Source organism: Cinclus cinclus, chromosome 1 (assembly GCF_963662255.1).
Source record: "Cinclus cinclus chromosome 1, bCinCin1.1, whole genome shotgun sequence".
NCBI lineage: Eukaryota > Metazoa > Chordata > Aves > Passeriformes > Cinclidae > Cinclus > Cinclus cinclus.
The window spans coordinates 79629621-79643529 of NC_085046.1; positions in this window are offsets into that span (position 1 = coordinate 79629621).

The window sequence follows — 13909 nt, forward strand, 5'->3', positions numbered from 1 at the left end:
ATTTTCCATTTGAAAATTTCCAGGCATCTCTAATAACTGCATAGGAACTTAGACACCAGAAGGGTAATGGATGCCCAGAAAGGCTCAGTGAAGGAAACATCTCTTACTCAAGAGCCCACATTTGGCAGCCAGGCTTCTATTTAAAAGGACTAGATGGTCTCTTCTATTTAAAAGGACATTACTGCTCTCCCATGAGCCATGTGTTGTGCATATGATAGTAAACAGTGCTGACTGAGACCACTTTTCTAGGTGTCCTGACACAGAGGACACAACATAACATTATGAAAAAAACCTCCAAGAAACTACATAACTAATCAATTTACTGTGAATTTAACTGGTTGGCCTTACAATATAAATGAGGAGTGTCAATACAGGACCAGAACCAGAGGCAAGCAATCTCTGCTTAGCCTTTCTATGTCCCTCCGTGCATCTTTAAAGTGTATTTTATGGTCATTTCTTGTTACAGAACAGGAGAATCAGGAAGGCTCCCATTCAGACTGCATCACTATGCACCTGTAAGGGTCTTAATCAACACTGTATTCTTTCTTGTTTGACTGTCCTTATTTTGTACAGTGTCTCCTCTGCTAACTGGAATGATTGATAATTGTGGAGATCTGGGTAAAAGAAGAAACTGTGATTTCTAGTAACTGTGTCTACAACTCAGAAAAGATTTTGCTGCTGCTCAGAAGGCTTGACTATATTAAGATGAAATATGCTAGTACATGTGCCTTTGTGTAGTGGGAATAGTCTAGATGCATGTAATGTCTTGTTATTTTATGTTAGTGGAAACTTAGTGAGAATAGGACATTAATAAGGCACAGACATAGCTGATACCTTATAAGATAGCACCAAGAAATTTTAGTTATTGTAGTTATCTCCAGAGAAGACACGCTCATGCCTGCAATCTTCTCTACAGAACTTTCTGCCATGCATTAAAATCCCTTACCCACTTCAGCTGGAGCCTTTGACCTTTTCAGTCAAGGTCTTTGTAATATAAATATAAGGCCACCACAGTTTGTTATATTAGATAGTGTAATGTATGGACTACTTCGGGGGGATAAATGTATACTTTCCTACCTTTGCGGACTGATAGAAGTAACTAGTGACTGAAACAGGAAAAAGAAGGTGCTGGAAAAAGCAATTAATTTTATGCTTTCCTCCACATTATTTTTATGAGTGTCATTGTGCACGTGTTAATCCAGAGCAGGTGATGCCTCTCTCAAACCAGTGAGCCTCATCATCGAAGGTCAAATAGAAACTTGAGGCTGGGAAGGGTCAAGCTAGTGAATGAGAAGGAAAAGCTTGTTGAGACCATAATCCCTTCACTCATGTCAAAACAGATTTGAGCTATTGTTCAGCTTGTGGAACCTCTATTTCCTTTAGAAGTCATTCTCTTTGAAAGCATTCAGGAGCCTGTGGATAGGAAACTTGAAATGAGCATAGTTTAAAGGAATTCACCTTTGTCACTTCAAGGAGAGAACAACCTGTGCCCTACAGATATGAACATAAAATACAGGCACAGTGAAAGTCCACTGATTTATGAGTTTTGGTGTTAGAATTATAACCGTCATATGGTTTTGAATTTTTTTTCTAATAGCTGTAATTTAAAATATAAACAAAGGCAATTACATTAATCTTGGTCTGAAGGGAAAAGTTCCTTTAGATTTTGATGGAAGCAGTTACTTGCAAAAGATATGAGCTATCAAGCATAGCTATAATGTACAACTGAAAAGCTCTGCTAAAACAAGAAATTAAGAATAAAATCTGAGTCCTTTGCACAGTGAATAAAGCCTATATAATGCATTTTTTAAAAGAAAAATGTTTGTAAAATATCATTAAAGTCTGAATGGAACTCAAAATTTATGTGGTAGTAAGAAGGTATGGAACTGGGGAAATAGGTACTAAGGCAGATCATGCATGAGCTCATGACTTCTGGGAAGCTAAATATTAACTCTGTAAATAGAGATAAAGAAGAGGAGTATTGGACATGGGAGTTTGGAGACCAATCCATCTTCTTTAAACTGAAGGCCAGTAACACCTAAATGGGCTTTTCATATTCTTTGAAATCTGTTGATAAAATTATCACCCTGTAGTCGATATAAATTACTACCAAGAGCATGAACATTGAGCAACATATTGAAAGTAAAATCCGATTATGTGATTTGATGGAAATTACTAAATAACTAGATGTATTAGTGATACAATAAAGGTGTATATGGGATCTTTCAGAGAATCCAAAGTAATGGTTTGTTTGAGTTTACAAGAAAATCAGGTTCATATTCTGGGTCTCAGACCAGAGCCATAAATTCCCAACTGCCTGATTTAAACAAGTTTCTCTGCAGAAGAGTGCATAAGTGGTTTTATTCTTTGGTGGGAAAGATCCTAGGAGACTTGATCTGATAGAAGTTGATAGAGAAACAGAAAAGAACAGGACAGATTATTGCATTTGTTCTTAAGTGTGATGAATTGCTGCTATTTTCAGTTTGTTAGTGGAAGAATCAAAAAAGGAGGAAAAAAAGGAAATTTGTCAAGAGATTTTTTGACTGTAACACTGACTGTTTGGTTGGAAATTCTTTTACACACTCTCTCTTTATCTGCGCCTTCCCAAAAGCCCCTATAACACCTTACAGAAATAACAAGGCTAAAGTCTAATTTCAATGCCAAAACGATCTTAAAAAGAGATTTATTAGATCTGGAAAACCACAGAAATTCCTAAACTCTGAAAAAGCTGCGAGTAGGATTATCAGGATGCAAAAAAAGATTGCAAAAAATAGCAACCAGAAAACCCAAAAATAGAAGAAGGATCCACTAGGAAAAAATCAAAATTTATATTTTCAGTATACCAGCAGTAAACCAAGGTTCATCGTCCTCATCATTTCACATTCTTCCGTGCATACATTACTAAAATTTTGATACATTTTTTTTAGACTAATCAGGCCTCATGCTAACTAGTATAGATCAATTTTGATAGAATTGGATTTAATAGTAGAAGCAGCTTATAAACCACTGAAGTCTGCAGGGGTTCTTGTTCAACATAGGAACTACTTATGTTAGCTTTTAAAAGACATACTTAGAAACTGTTATTGTCAGAGGTACTCTTCAATTTGGGAAAATTGACATGAACCTCAACACAAATGCCTGCATTCCTTCTTGCAAGGCTGATTTTGGGGTTGTTTTGTGTAAGTCAACACTGTCACTCATGTTTCCCACAATGCTACTTTCAGAATCTAATACTGAAAAAAATGCCTTCCTTTGTGTATAACATGTTTCCTCTGGAAAAAAAAAAAAAAAAAAAAAAGGAGGTATGTTTAAATCTGACCTTCACTGAATCAACACAGATTTAATGGACAGGCTAATAGAATTGGATACACATGGCATAAACCCACTTGTGTGATGGTAATGTTTTCCTGGTGCTGAATTACATTTTGATAGCTAGTCGAACTTATGCAATTAAAGGGTGAAGAAGAATTAGAGAAAAACCCTAATTGCTTCATGGAAAAAATAAATAAAATGCCTTAGTTTTTATCATTGAATCTTCCACAGACTACATGGATTACAGAAGTTGTGAAGGAAATAGAGAAGCAGAAGGAGAAAGAAATTGTAGCCTGAAATAAAATTGGAAATAAAAATTGTAACCTGAAATAAAACCCTTTCAATTGTTCTACTTCCTGTGGACATACTGGTAATATCTCTCAGTGTGGAAAAATCTAAAGACAAGCAGGATCAAAGCTACCTTTTGAATCTTGAAATTTCAAAAGGCAACTTAGCCTGATGACTGAGTTCAGATTAAGCTAGATAGCTGCTTACCAGACATAAATGAAGTTAACTTCTACCAGTAGCAGTCACAAGTTTCATAAAATGATTTGAGAATCACCTTGAAAAAACTGACATTCTTAAATCCAGTCAAATAAATTCCCACAGTATACCAATAAAAACACCTTATACTTGCTGACATATATATATATTCCAAGAATAAGATAAAGGATTAATTTTCAAGCTAGATGAATGCAACTGAGCTGTAAATTGTATGGAATGAAATAGTAATTCTGAATACTTAACCAGTCTATCACTGTTAGGGAGGTGTAAGTTCGGGCGGGTATTAAAAAAAAAAAAAAAAAAGAAAAAGAAAAAAATTAGTCCTTGTTATGACATGGATGGAGAACTACCAGGAATTCAAATAGCTGCCAAGGAGGCTACAATGGATCAGCTGAAGACACTTTTTTATTCTAACAGAAAAATTGAAATTGCTGTAATCAGATACCTTAGTTTGGTGAAGAAAGGCAACCAGCAGTATCAATGACTTGATTTTGTAAAAGGATCAGTTTTTTAAAGTAAACAAAGAGGTAACTCAGTGTTAGGTTATGAGAATAGGTATTATTAAGGAAGCAAATCCCTACTAAGGGACTAAATTTGAAGAGAGGACCCAAGCCATGGTAAAAATATTAAGGAAAAAAAAAATCCATGCTTTCTTCCATCATGCAGAAAGACTCTATGCTACAACAGACATTTGGCTCTCTTCTAACTGGTGCATACATCCACTTGAGAAATATAATGCAGTTGGAAAAACAGATCCCTTAATGTCAAAATTTTTCTTTATTACCATATGAAAAAGTGGGTTTTATACTTTTTTTGCCTGCTTTGTGTTACAGAAACCTTCTTTTCCATCCTATGTTTCAAGGCATAGAATTCAATATAATTTACCACTACCCATAACAGTGCGGGGTGGGGGGGGGGAGCATTTATTTATTCAAAGCCTCTGAAGTTCACAACACTGTATTAATAAGCTAATTTTTTTGTGTGTGTTTATTGAGCAGGCTTTCATGGAAAAATAAATCCAACTCGGCTAAAGAATTTCTTCATTTTAAAGCTGTGATTTGTTTTAAGGAAAGGCAAAATATTCTCTAGAACAAGCAAAGGTTTGATTTTCCTGCTGAAACCATCTCTGTCCATTATTGGGCTGTAAAAGTGTAAGGGTTTATTCTGTAACCTGATTGCAGTACAATCTATAGTAAAATGGTGCATTACTGGTCAGTATTTAGAACTCATCAAAACTATGTTTTTCGTTGAAATGGTAAACATTTTCATAAAGGAATAGTGATGTTTTACACCAGACCCAAAAAAGTACAACATTTTTCTTGTGCAGCAAGGGACAATCTGATTTTACATGTCAGATTATTTCTTTCAGTACATGTAATGACTTTAGGTATATGCCTGGAACCATTAAAGATATAAACACTCTGCTAACACCATAAATAATCAGATTACAGACTTTAGTGGCTATATTTCCCTGGATGATGAGCTGAAATGCACTCCTGGATTCCCTTGGTTTTACCCATTAAAAGTTTTGTTTCTGTCTCCCAGTGCTGCATTTAGTGCAGAATAGGAGCTAAACCTGCAATAGAATTCATTTTGAAAAACGAGATTTTGTGGTACTTTTATGCTGCATAATGCAAAAAGTGAGCCACAAATTCATAAATATCTAGAATGATGCTGTTTATGAAAGAATAAATCTATAATGCTTTTGTCTTACTCCTTGGTCAAAGATATTTATTTTTAATGTCTATTATTAGTATTTTCATTACGGGCACTGATTTAATACATGGTTGTATCTCCCTAATACAGCATTTATTGACATTTTATCTTATTGTTGTTAACTCTAAAACCCATTTGCTTTGATAAGAAAAATCATAAGAGAATATTTGACAAATCAACACTGTCTAGACATCAGCTATTTTACTACATATGTTTTCCTCTGTACCTCATTATGATAGACGGTCATCCATTAGACGAAGTGTAGAAAACAATGAGAGACTTGTTATTTATCTGATAAAAATACATTGCTCTGATAGCATAACTTTTATTCTAGAAATACATTGTCTCAGCCTGGAAGACTGACAGCATGCTTCCAGTTTCATTCAGGAGGCCAAAAATTTTTTATGGCCTTGGCCTCTGTATTATTGTGAAATAAAACTGTATATCTAATAGGAAAAGAGATGTACAACATAATTGTTTCAATAAACTCCCAGAAGAGTAAGAAAGACTTAACTTCAGTGTTTTAAGCACATTCTTTTTGAGAGTGGAGGGAGGGAGAGGAAGTCTCTGAAGTTTGATTGTAATAAATGTTCATCTGTTTTTAACTCATAGCAACAAAAATCACAGGAGCTAGAGGGGGCTTGAGTATGTGCTACTCTGAGTTCTTTTACAAGAATAGAGACTATAAAATTCTGTTATAAAAAATGAAAAATATCTACAGAGAGAAAAAACTCACTTTCTGTGGTGGCTGAGATTAGCTGATAGCTGCAGCCTGTTTTTTCATTGAGCATGTGTGGTTAAGGAAGCAGCAAAGAACGCCTTAAATTCACATTTGCACATTTCTACCCATCTGTTATGTTGGTAGCCATGTTTTTTAACCTGTGTGGTAGAAAGAGGTTGACATCAGGCTATAATTGCAATGAGAAAAACTGTTTGCAAACACTGAACTACAACTTGCAGGTTCTTCGGGTAATTAAAGCAAACTTAGTTTCCTGGAAGTTCACACAAGCTGGCTACAACAGCACCAAAATATTACCAAAGGAAGCAAACAAAAGCAACAATAAAAAAGCATTTCTGCACCTATTTCTTTAGGAAAACTGAAGGACATCATGGTGCTCTCAAAGCCTGGAGCCAATCTTATAAAAATTCAAGTGATGTGTGTTGGAGATTCATTGCTGCTACCATTCAAGGACATTTTAAACTTATTGCTGAAGTTGAAAAATTAGCTTTCCAAGCATGCTGAAATTACAGAGGTATTCAAGCTGTTACATACAAGCATAAGTCTCTTTTCAATTTTCAGTGGCATCTTCATCATCATTAGAAAAAAAAGTAAAATCAAAGTTCCTCTTTTGCTGTTTGCACAATATCTGTGACATCGTACTTGAGATTTTGCTCTCGATGGTATTTGGAAATAAGTTTACAAAAGTCTTCCCTTTTATCCAGAGTTCATTTTTATAGTCGAGTCAAGTTTGTATTCTTAGCTTAATTTTTGCCATTCACAAACCACCTAAACCACAAAACAGTGGTCAAATATTTAACCTTAAGGCTGTACCCAAGATTATGCATAAGGCAGGAGGAACCTTTCTTTCCCACTTTATGGTAAAGGCTGGAAGCAAGTACAGGGATATTTTATTGCATACTGCTCCAGTTGTGTTATATCAGCTGATAAAGACACAGCTTGAGAAAAGAAAATATCCTTGGTTTCCACCTGCCTGTTCACTTCCACTTATCTCAAATCTCATGTAGTAATAAAAATGTTAGAAATGGCTGCAGCAGATGCAACAGAAAGTGCTCTACTGAGCTAGTAGAAGTTTTTGGACTCTCAGCAGCACTTGCAGCAGAATTTTAATTGCCTCGTCAACATTCTACTTTTTCTGTCTGATTCAGTGACATGTCAGTATCCATATATTTTGTTCTGTGCTGGAGCTGCAGCTGAAATATGTTCACTTATTTTGAACAAGATTCATGATATTGCAAGATTGACTGATCTGGAAGTCAGGAAAATGAAATGAGAGGAGGCAGGGCAGAGAAACAAAGTAGGAAAGAAATCATAGTTAATCTGAAAACCTTTAAAGTATCTCAGAGTGAGGACAGAGAACATTTGTGATGTTTCTGAGAGAAGATAACGGCCAGTTCCCAATTTCAACATGACTGAAATTGTTTCAACAAAGAACACTGTGAGTCAGTCACTGCCAGCTCTGCTGTACCCAGCTGGTCACTTAGGTAAGCTAAAACAAATTTCAGAGAGAATTCAGTTCTTGACTTCTTTTATGTAACTTCGCTCTCTGCTGCCCACACAGTGTGCTATTTAAACAGCTGCATGATCCATATAAAGACTATTCCCAACTAGCAGGGAAATGTGAGGGTCCCTGTACCTGTAACAGTTCTTAGCCACACTAAGTATTAGCAAATAGTAAAGACTTAGAATTAAATTCTGCTCAACCACCATGCAAATTTTCCTGTGGAGGCAGTAGAGAAGACATACATAGGACAAACACACTTAAAAAAAAAAAAAAAAAAAAGAGAGAGAACCTAGCTTTGTGCCATGTAATAATGTTGGATGCAAAATCTTTTTTTCATTTTGAACCTTCAGAATTCATACACTTTCATAACACTTTTGTAACTCTGAAACTTGCTCAGCTTTTTATTTAGAACCATTCATCATTAAAAAGTAAAATCATGCCATTGGTCTTAATGTGTAAGTTCACAGTGTAAAAGTTGTCTTACAGATCACAAGAGAATTTGAGGTCGGTGACTCAAAAAGAAAATGTAATGTCAGCTTGTTCTTGATCTCCTTTGTGGATAGTTGTCACTCAGTATTACTCATTTATGTTTTTCCAAGTTTGTTCAGGTTCAGGAGCAAAAGCAGTATAAAAGGATTTATCCTATACTTGAATCCAGATTGTAATACAGTGTTCCAAATGTTGACTGCCACACAAAATACACCTTTTGTCACATTTTCTCTGAGGAGTTGAGCAGAATGCCTTCACAGGGCCTAGGGTTAAGACTGTAATCATAGGGTGAGAGCAAGGTAGAGAGAAATAAACTTCTTCCTGTATATGCATACAGAAAATCCCTGGGGAATGCAAGCCACTGTTGCTATGTCAAGTGAGGACCTCCCCGAACAACACAACATACTTCTTTCCTTGAGTACGTGACAACACAGTTCTTTTCTTGACTGTGCACCTCCAAAATTCAATGAATGAATGTCTTGCTCCCCCGGAGAATAACAGGAAGAATAATACACAAAATCAGTTGTTTTCACAATCTGAAACTTCTTTACATGTAAAAGTTAGTAAGCAAAGGAAATCCTAGTGTTTATTTTTTATTCAGCCACCATGCACCTCATTTACACCATGAGGTGTAAATCCATTAAACTTCAAAAAACTATATAACATCTCTCTAAATTTAGACTAAGTATTACCAAAAAGTATACAGATTATAACCTATCTTCAATGGAAAATTAATATGGCTTCTTCTGTCAGGACTTTATACCTGGCTATAAGAACTGTGAGACTACTGTCATAAATCAATGTTTTTGAGCATATCTTTCTCATAGTAAACATATCCAAGGAGTACTTTCATGAGATATGTGAGAAAAGTTGTTCATACTCTTAACAGCAGTGAATGCTATGAATACTGTTCAAAACCTGGTATGGGGAGATATTTTTCATTTGAGTGATATTGTATGTGCAAAATATATAAAAAGTTCTACGGTTGTGTACCAAATAATTTTGGTGGTTTGCTAGTCTTTTTTTTTTTTCCTTTTTTTTTCTTTTTTTACCTGCACCTCTGTGCTTTGCCATGTTTCAAAGTTTTAGGTTTGGTCTTATTCTTTTAGAGGACACGTCCCCATTTCTTTACTCTTGGGAAATGAATTTATCCTTTTCAATTCAATTCTTAAGGAGTTTTGCTTCCTTTTTGTTACCCCCCACATTAGCATTCTTATTCTTCTGTTCTTGATTTCTTTTTCTTCATTGTCTCTGGAATAAAAAATTATAATTAATTTTATTTATAATTCTTTTCTTGACATCTATAATCAATTTTTATGTTACTATAGGTTTAATTTTTATTTTTAATAATTATTTTATTATGGGATGATTTTTCTTGTCTCAGATGATCTCTGCCCTGAACATTGATAATGCAAACTCCCTTGACAACTTTCTATTTGTCTCCAGAGGTCAAAGAATGCAGTTTAAATTTTTCTCTGTAAATTTATTTTTTGAATTAGTCTTTCTTTTTTAAACTTGCATTGTGATGTGGCAACATACTGTTTACCTGGTTTTGTTTTTCTTAAAAATGTACCTTCACATAGCAAGGGCAAGTAAGAAGCCACGCAAGAAGGGTCTTAATAAAAAAGTTATATGGAAGCAAAAAATGTGCTATGAATTTTATATTTGTTGTGAAAAAAATTATTTTTTAAAAACAAATAATGCTTCTGTGATCCTTTATCATGGCCATAAACTTTTTTTTTTAATTTTTTCAGAATAATTTATTGAGGTGGAACTTTGGAAAAAATAATCAGTATTGTTAGGTAATTCACAGTTCAGGGATTAAGGTTACCTCCTCTTGCCCTTTATGTTTCCTTTTTGATTTGTTGTTTCTTTGTGAGTCAGCAGAAAGGAAGAGTTCTTTCTCAGTTTTGAGTTTTCCCTTGTTTTCACCAGTTCTCATTTAGCCTTATTTCTTCCAAATGGGAGCTCGAAAGAAAAAGAATTTTAAAAGTGTAAGAGGGAAGGAAAAGCACAAACAACAAAACATTTTTTTCAGCTTTTTCGTCTGTACTAACGTAAATTCAGTATGTTTGAATATGGCACAAAACTTTGAAAATATTGAACAATACCTTTTTGAACCAAGAAGGATATTTTCATAAGTAATTGGCTTCCTCATTGAGATAAAGAATTCACCTGTATCATTAAAATTTTCTGGAATAAAAAAACTTGCAATTTTTAAACTGTTCTTATAAAGTTTTATTTATAACAAAAGTCAATATAAAAAATAATGTTGTAAGTGGTATTAATTTCTATATTAATTCAGCTATTTTACAGTCCTGGGAAACAAAGTTATTTTCATGGAAACAGAGTTTTGACTGTTTATTGCCACTCCTGATCTTGCTCACTGCTTACTGATGGACATTTATAGTATCTGATCTGCAAAGAGCTAAATATACATTGACTGTATTCTGACTTTTCCTGTGCTATGTCACGTGCTGAATTACGTAATCTAAAAATACTCAAATTGTTTCTCAAAGTAATAATAGATTCCAAATACCTTAGAAATAGTTTTCTTTTAAAGGTAGAAAAGTAGATATGTAAGTTTTAAAGGATTGTTTTTATTTCAGCTCTGTTTGGTTGAGGTACTTGGCACTGTGCACTGCAAATAGTTACTAGCACCACAAAGATCCAATCAGGCTCTAAGGTGTTTGATGATTGCACTTAACATTGATCGACCAAAAATATATTAAGTTTCATCTTAAGCAGGCTATTTGGAGGTAATGGGCCAAATAGTACATTGTTACTCTAGATAAGATTATGGCATGATGTGAAAATTAATTTTTTAAGCCCTTAATAAATCAGTGGAAGATCAGACTGCAACCTACCATTTCCTGGCAGTTCATCTCACACCTGTCCCATTAACATTACTTCAACTATACAGGGAATATTTTTTTAAAAGGATGTTAACGAAGCACTAAACATGCAAAAACTTACAGTGCAATCTTATAAAATTGTTTACTTTTACTACCTTTTATGATTCTATTAACATTTGAATGATGCTACTGAAAAATTTTTCCTGCATTTCTGTTGAAGCATCACACTGATGACCATTAAGATAACCTCCCAAGTTCAAAAAAACAGAGTACAGATAAATATTCAAGAGTCAATAGACAAGATACATATTTTTGCAGTGATCCAAGTAATCTTATAGTGACTACATAGAGAAAAACAAGTGTCTATTACCAAAATTAAAATTAATGAATGTTTTCAAGAGGTAGCAATGTCATTGGCCATGTGCCATTTTGAGTTTGTATTGTGATTTTAAAAGTACCTTTGGATAACAATCTGATGTTAAAAAATGGCAGGCTTTATGGAGAGAAATATTTGAATGGACTTTTCAAGATCTCTGTTTGCATCCAACCTATACTTACCCTCTTTTCCACCTCTCTTCTATTGCTTTCCCTTTTAACCTTTTAATCTCATCCAAGAGAGTGAATTATATGCTCAGTTGGCTCAAATCACTATAGTCATTACAGAAACATTCAACACCAGGGAACAAATAGTATTTCATTACAATTAGGATTTGTCAATACTGCAAACATGAACTGGACAGAATTTGATTAAAGTGCTGCTGTGTTTTGACCTGGTTGTGAGGTGATTCTAATTTGCAGTGTAGACAGTTGGCTGCCTTTTATCATTTTCCCTTTATAACCTTCTCCACTTCCTTAATGATAATAGGATCTGATTCTTTGAGTTTTATTTTGATGAGAGGGTTGGAGGTGAGCACCACAGAGAGCCACTGAATTTCTGTCACATGACTAAAAAAACCAGCAAGAACATAGTACAGCAAATTTCATTTTCAACATTCAATTTTAATGCATAATGTTGTGCTATATGGCCTGATAAATACAAATTTTATTCCCTTGTAAGAAAATATTTGATCTGTGTGCTAGAAAATTCAGTTGCTTCAACTGTTTCTTAGTGAATTCTGTGAGTTCCTTTACTGATTTGCTTATCTCTATTCTCTCCTTTTCATTATCATATGGCATTCTGTTTCTAAATAACATTTTGCCTTATTTTTATAGGAAAAATTAGACATAAAAAAAAAGCTGAAGAAAACATGGAAGTGTTTTATATCCCAGAACACAGACACATACACACACAAAAAGCCATCTATAAATTAAAAACAAACAAACTACAAAAAAAAAAAACCAAAACAAACAAAAAAACCCCAATAAACCAACCAATGAACCAACCATAAAACAAAAACAACAACAGACCCTTAAAAAACCCTTAAAAACAGGGTCAATTTCTGGCCTGATGTGGTTATGAGTACCCATAAAGGTAGGGAGTAGTTAATCACTGCCTCTGCTTATCTCAGTAATTATGGGTACTCAGTTCACAAATCTTGAGCACACCTGCTCTTCCATCAGTTTACATAACAGCATATGATGTCAAGACCACCTAGAAAATGTAAGAATCATAAGGAATGTCTTTTTAACACTTTACTCTGAGCTTTCACAGTTCAGAATGAAAGCCCCTTCTGAGTGGTGTCCCTCAAGGGTGAGTAGAGGGACCAGTCATCAGTTAGGCAGACTTTAGGATTGAGTACAACCTCAGCAACTTTGCACATGATGCCAAACTGAGTGCTGAACCTGATATGCCTGAAGGAAGGATCCATGAAAACCTCATGAAATTCAACAAGTCCAAGTGCAAGGCCCTGAACCTGGGACAGAATAATCCCCCACACTGATCTATAGTCTGAGGGATGAAGGAATTCTGAAGCTCTTTGGAAAAGGCTTGAGGATGCTGGTGGATGAAAAACTGGACATGAGCCAAAAGTGTGCACTCAAAGCCCAGAAAGCTATCTGTATCCTTCAGGGCATAAACAGAAATATGACCTGCAGGTAAAGGTCAAGGGAGCTTGTTCTGTGCCTCTGCTTCACTGCTGTGAGACTCCACCTGGAAAGATACATCCAGCTCTGAAGTCCCTGGACCACGAAAGGCATTGACCTCTTAGACCAGATCCAGAGGAGGACTGCAAAAATGATCAGAGGGATGGAATACTGAGAGAGTTTGGGATTTTTTACCTGGAGAAGAAGAGGCTCTGGGGAGACCTTATAACACCTCTCTGTCCTTAAGGAAGCTCATAAGAAAGGTGGAGAAAGACTTTTGACCAAGGCTGATGGGGCAATAGTTTCAAACAAACAAACAAACAGAAAGAAGACAGATTTATATCAAATTTTAAGCTGAAAGGGAGTACTTTTATCTAAGAGAGAAGGAAGAAAAGTGAATGTGGTGAGTCACTGGAAGAGGTTGCCCAAAGAAGTTGTGGACGCTGGAAGTATTCAAAATAATGTTGGAGGAACTTTAAGTAACCCGGTCTGGTGGAAGCTTTTGCTGCCACCACAAGCCATTCTATTGTTCTATGAAAGAACTGAAAATGCATAAGAGGAAAATTCTAGACCAATTCTGGGAATAAAAGGCTAAATACTAAATAAAAACCAATAATAAAGCTCTTGACAATATTAACAAAAAAATATTGTCAAAACCTCTTAAGATTTTAGAAAAAACATGCCAGGTTTTACCTGAATAAAAACTAGAGACACAGTGAGAGTCAGTTTAAGCAGAAGTTAATTTAGATGTAGTCCCATGAAATTGGA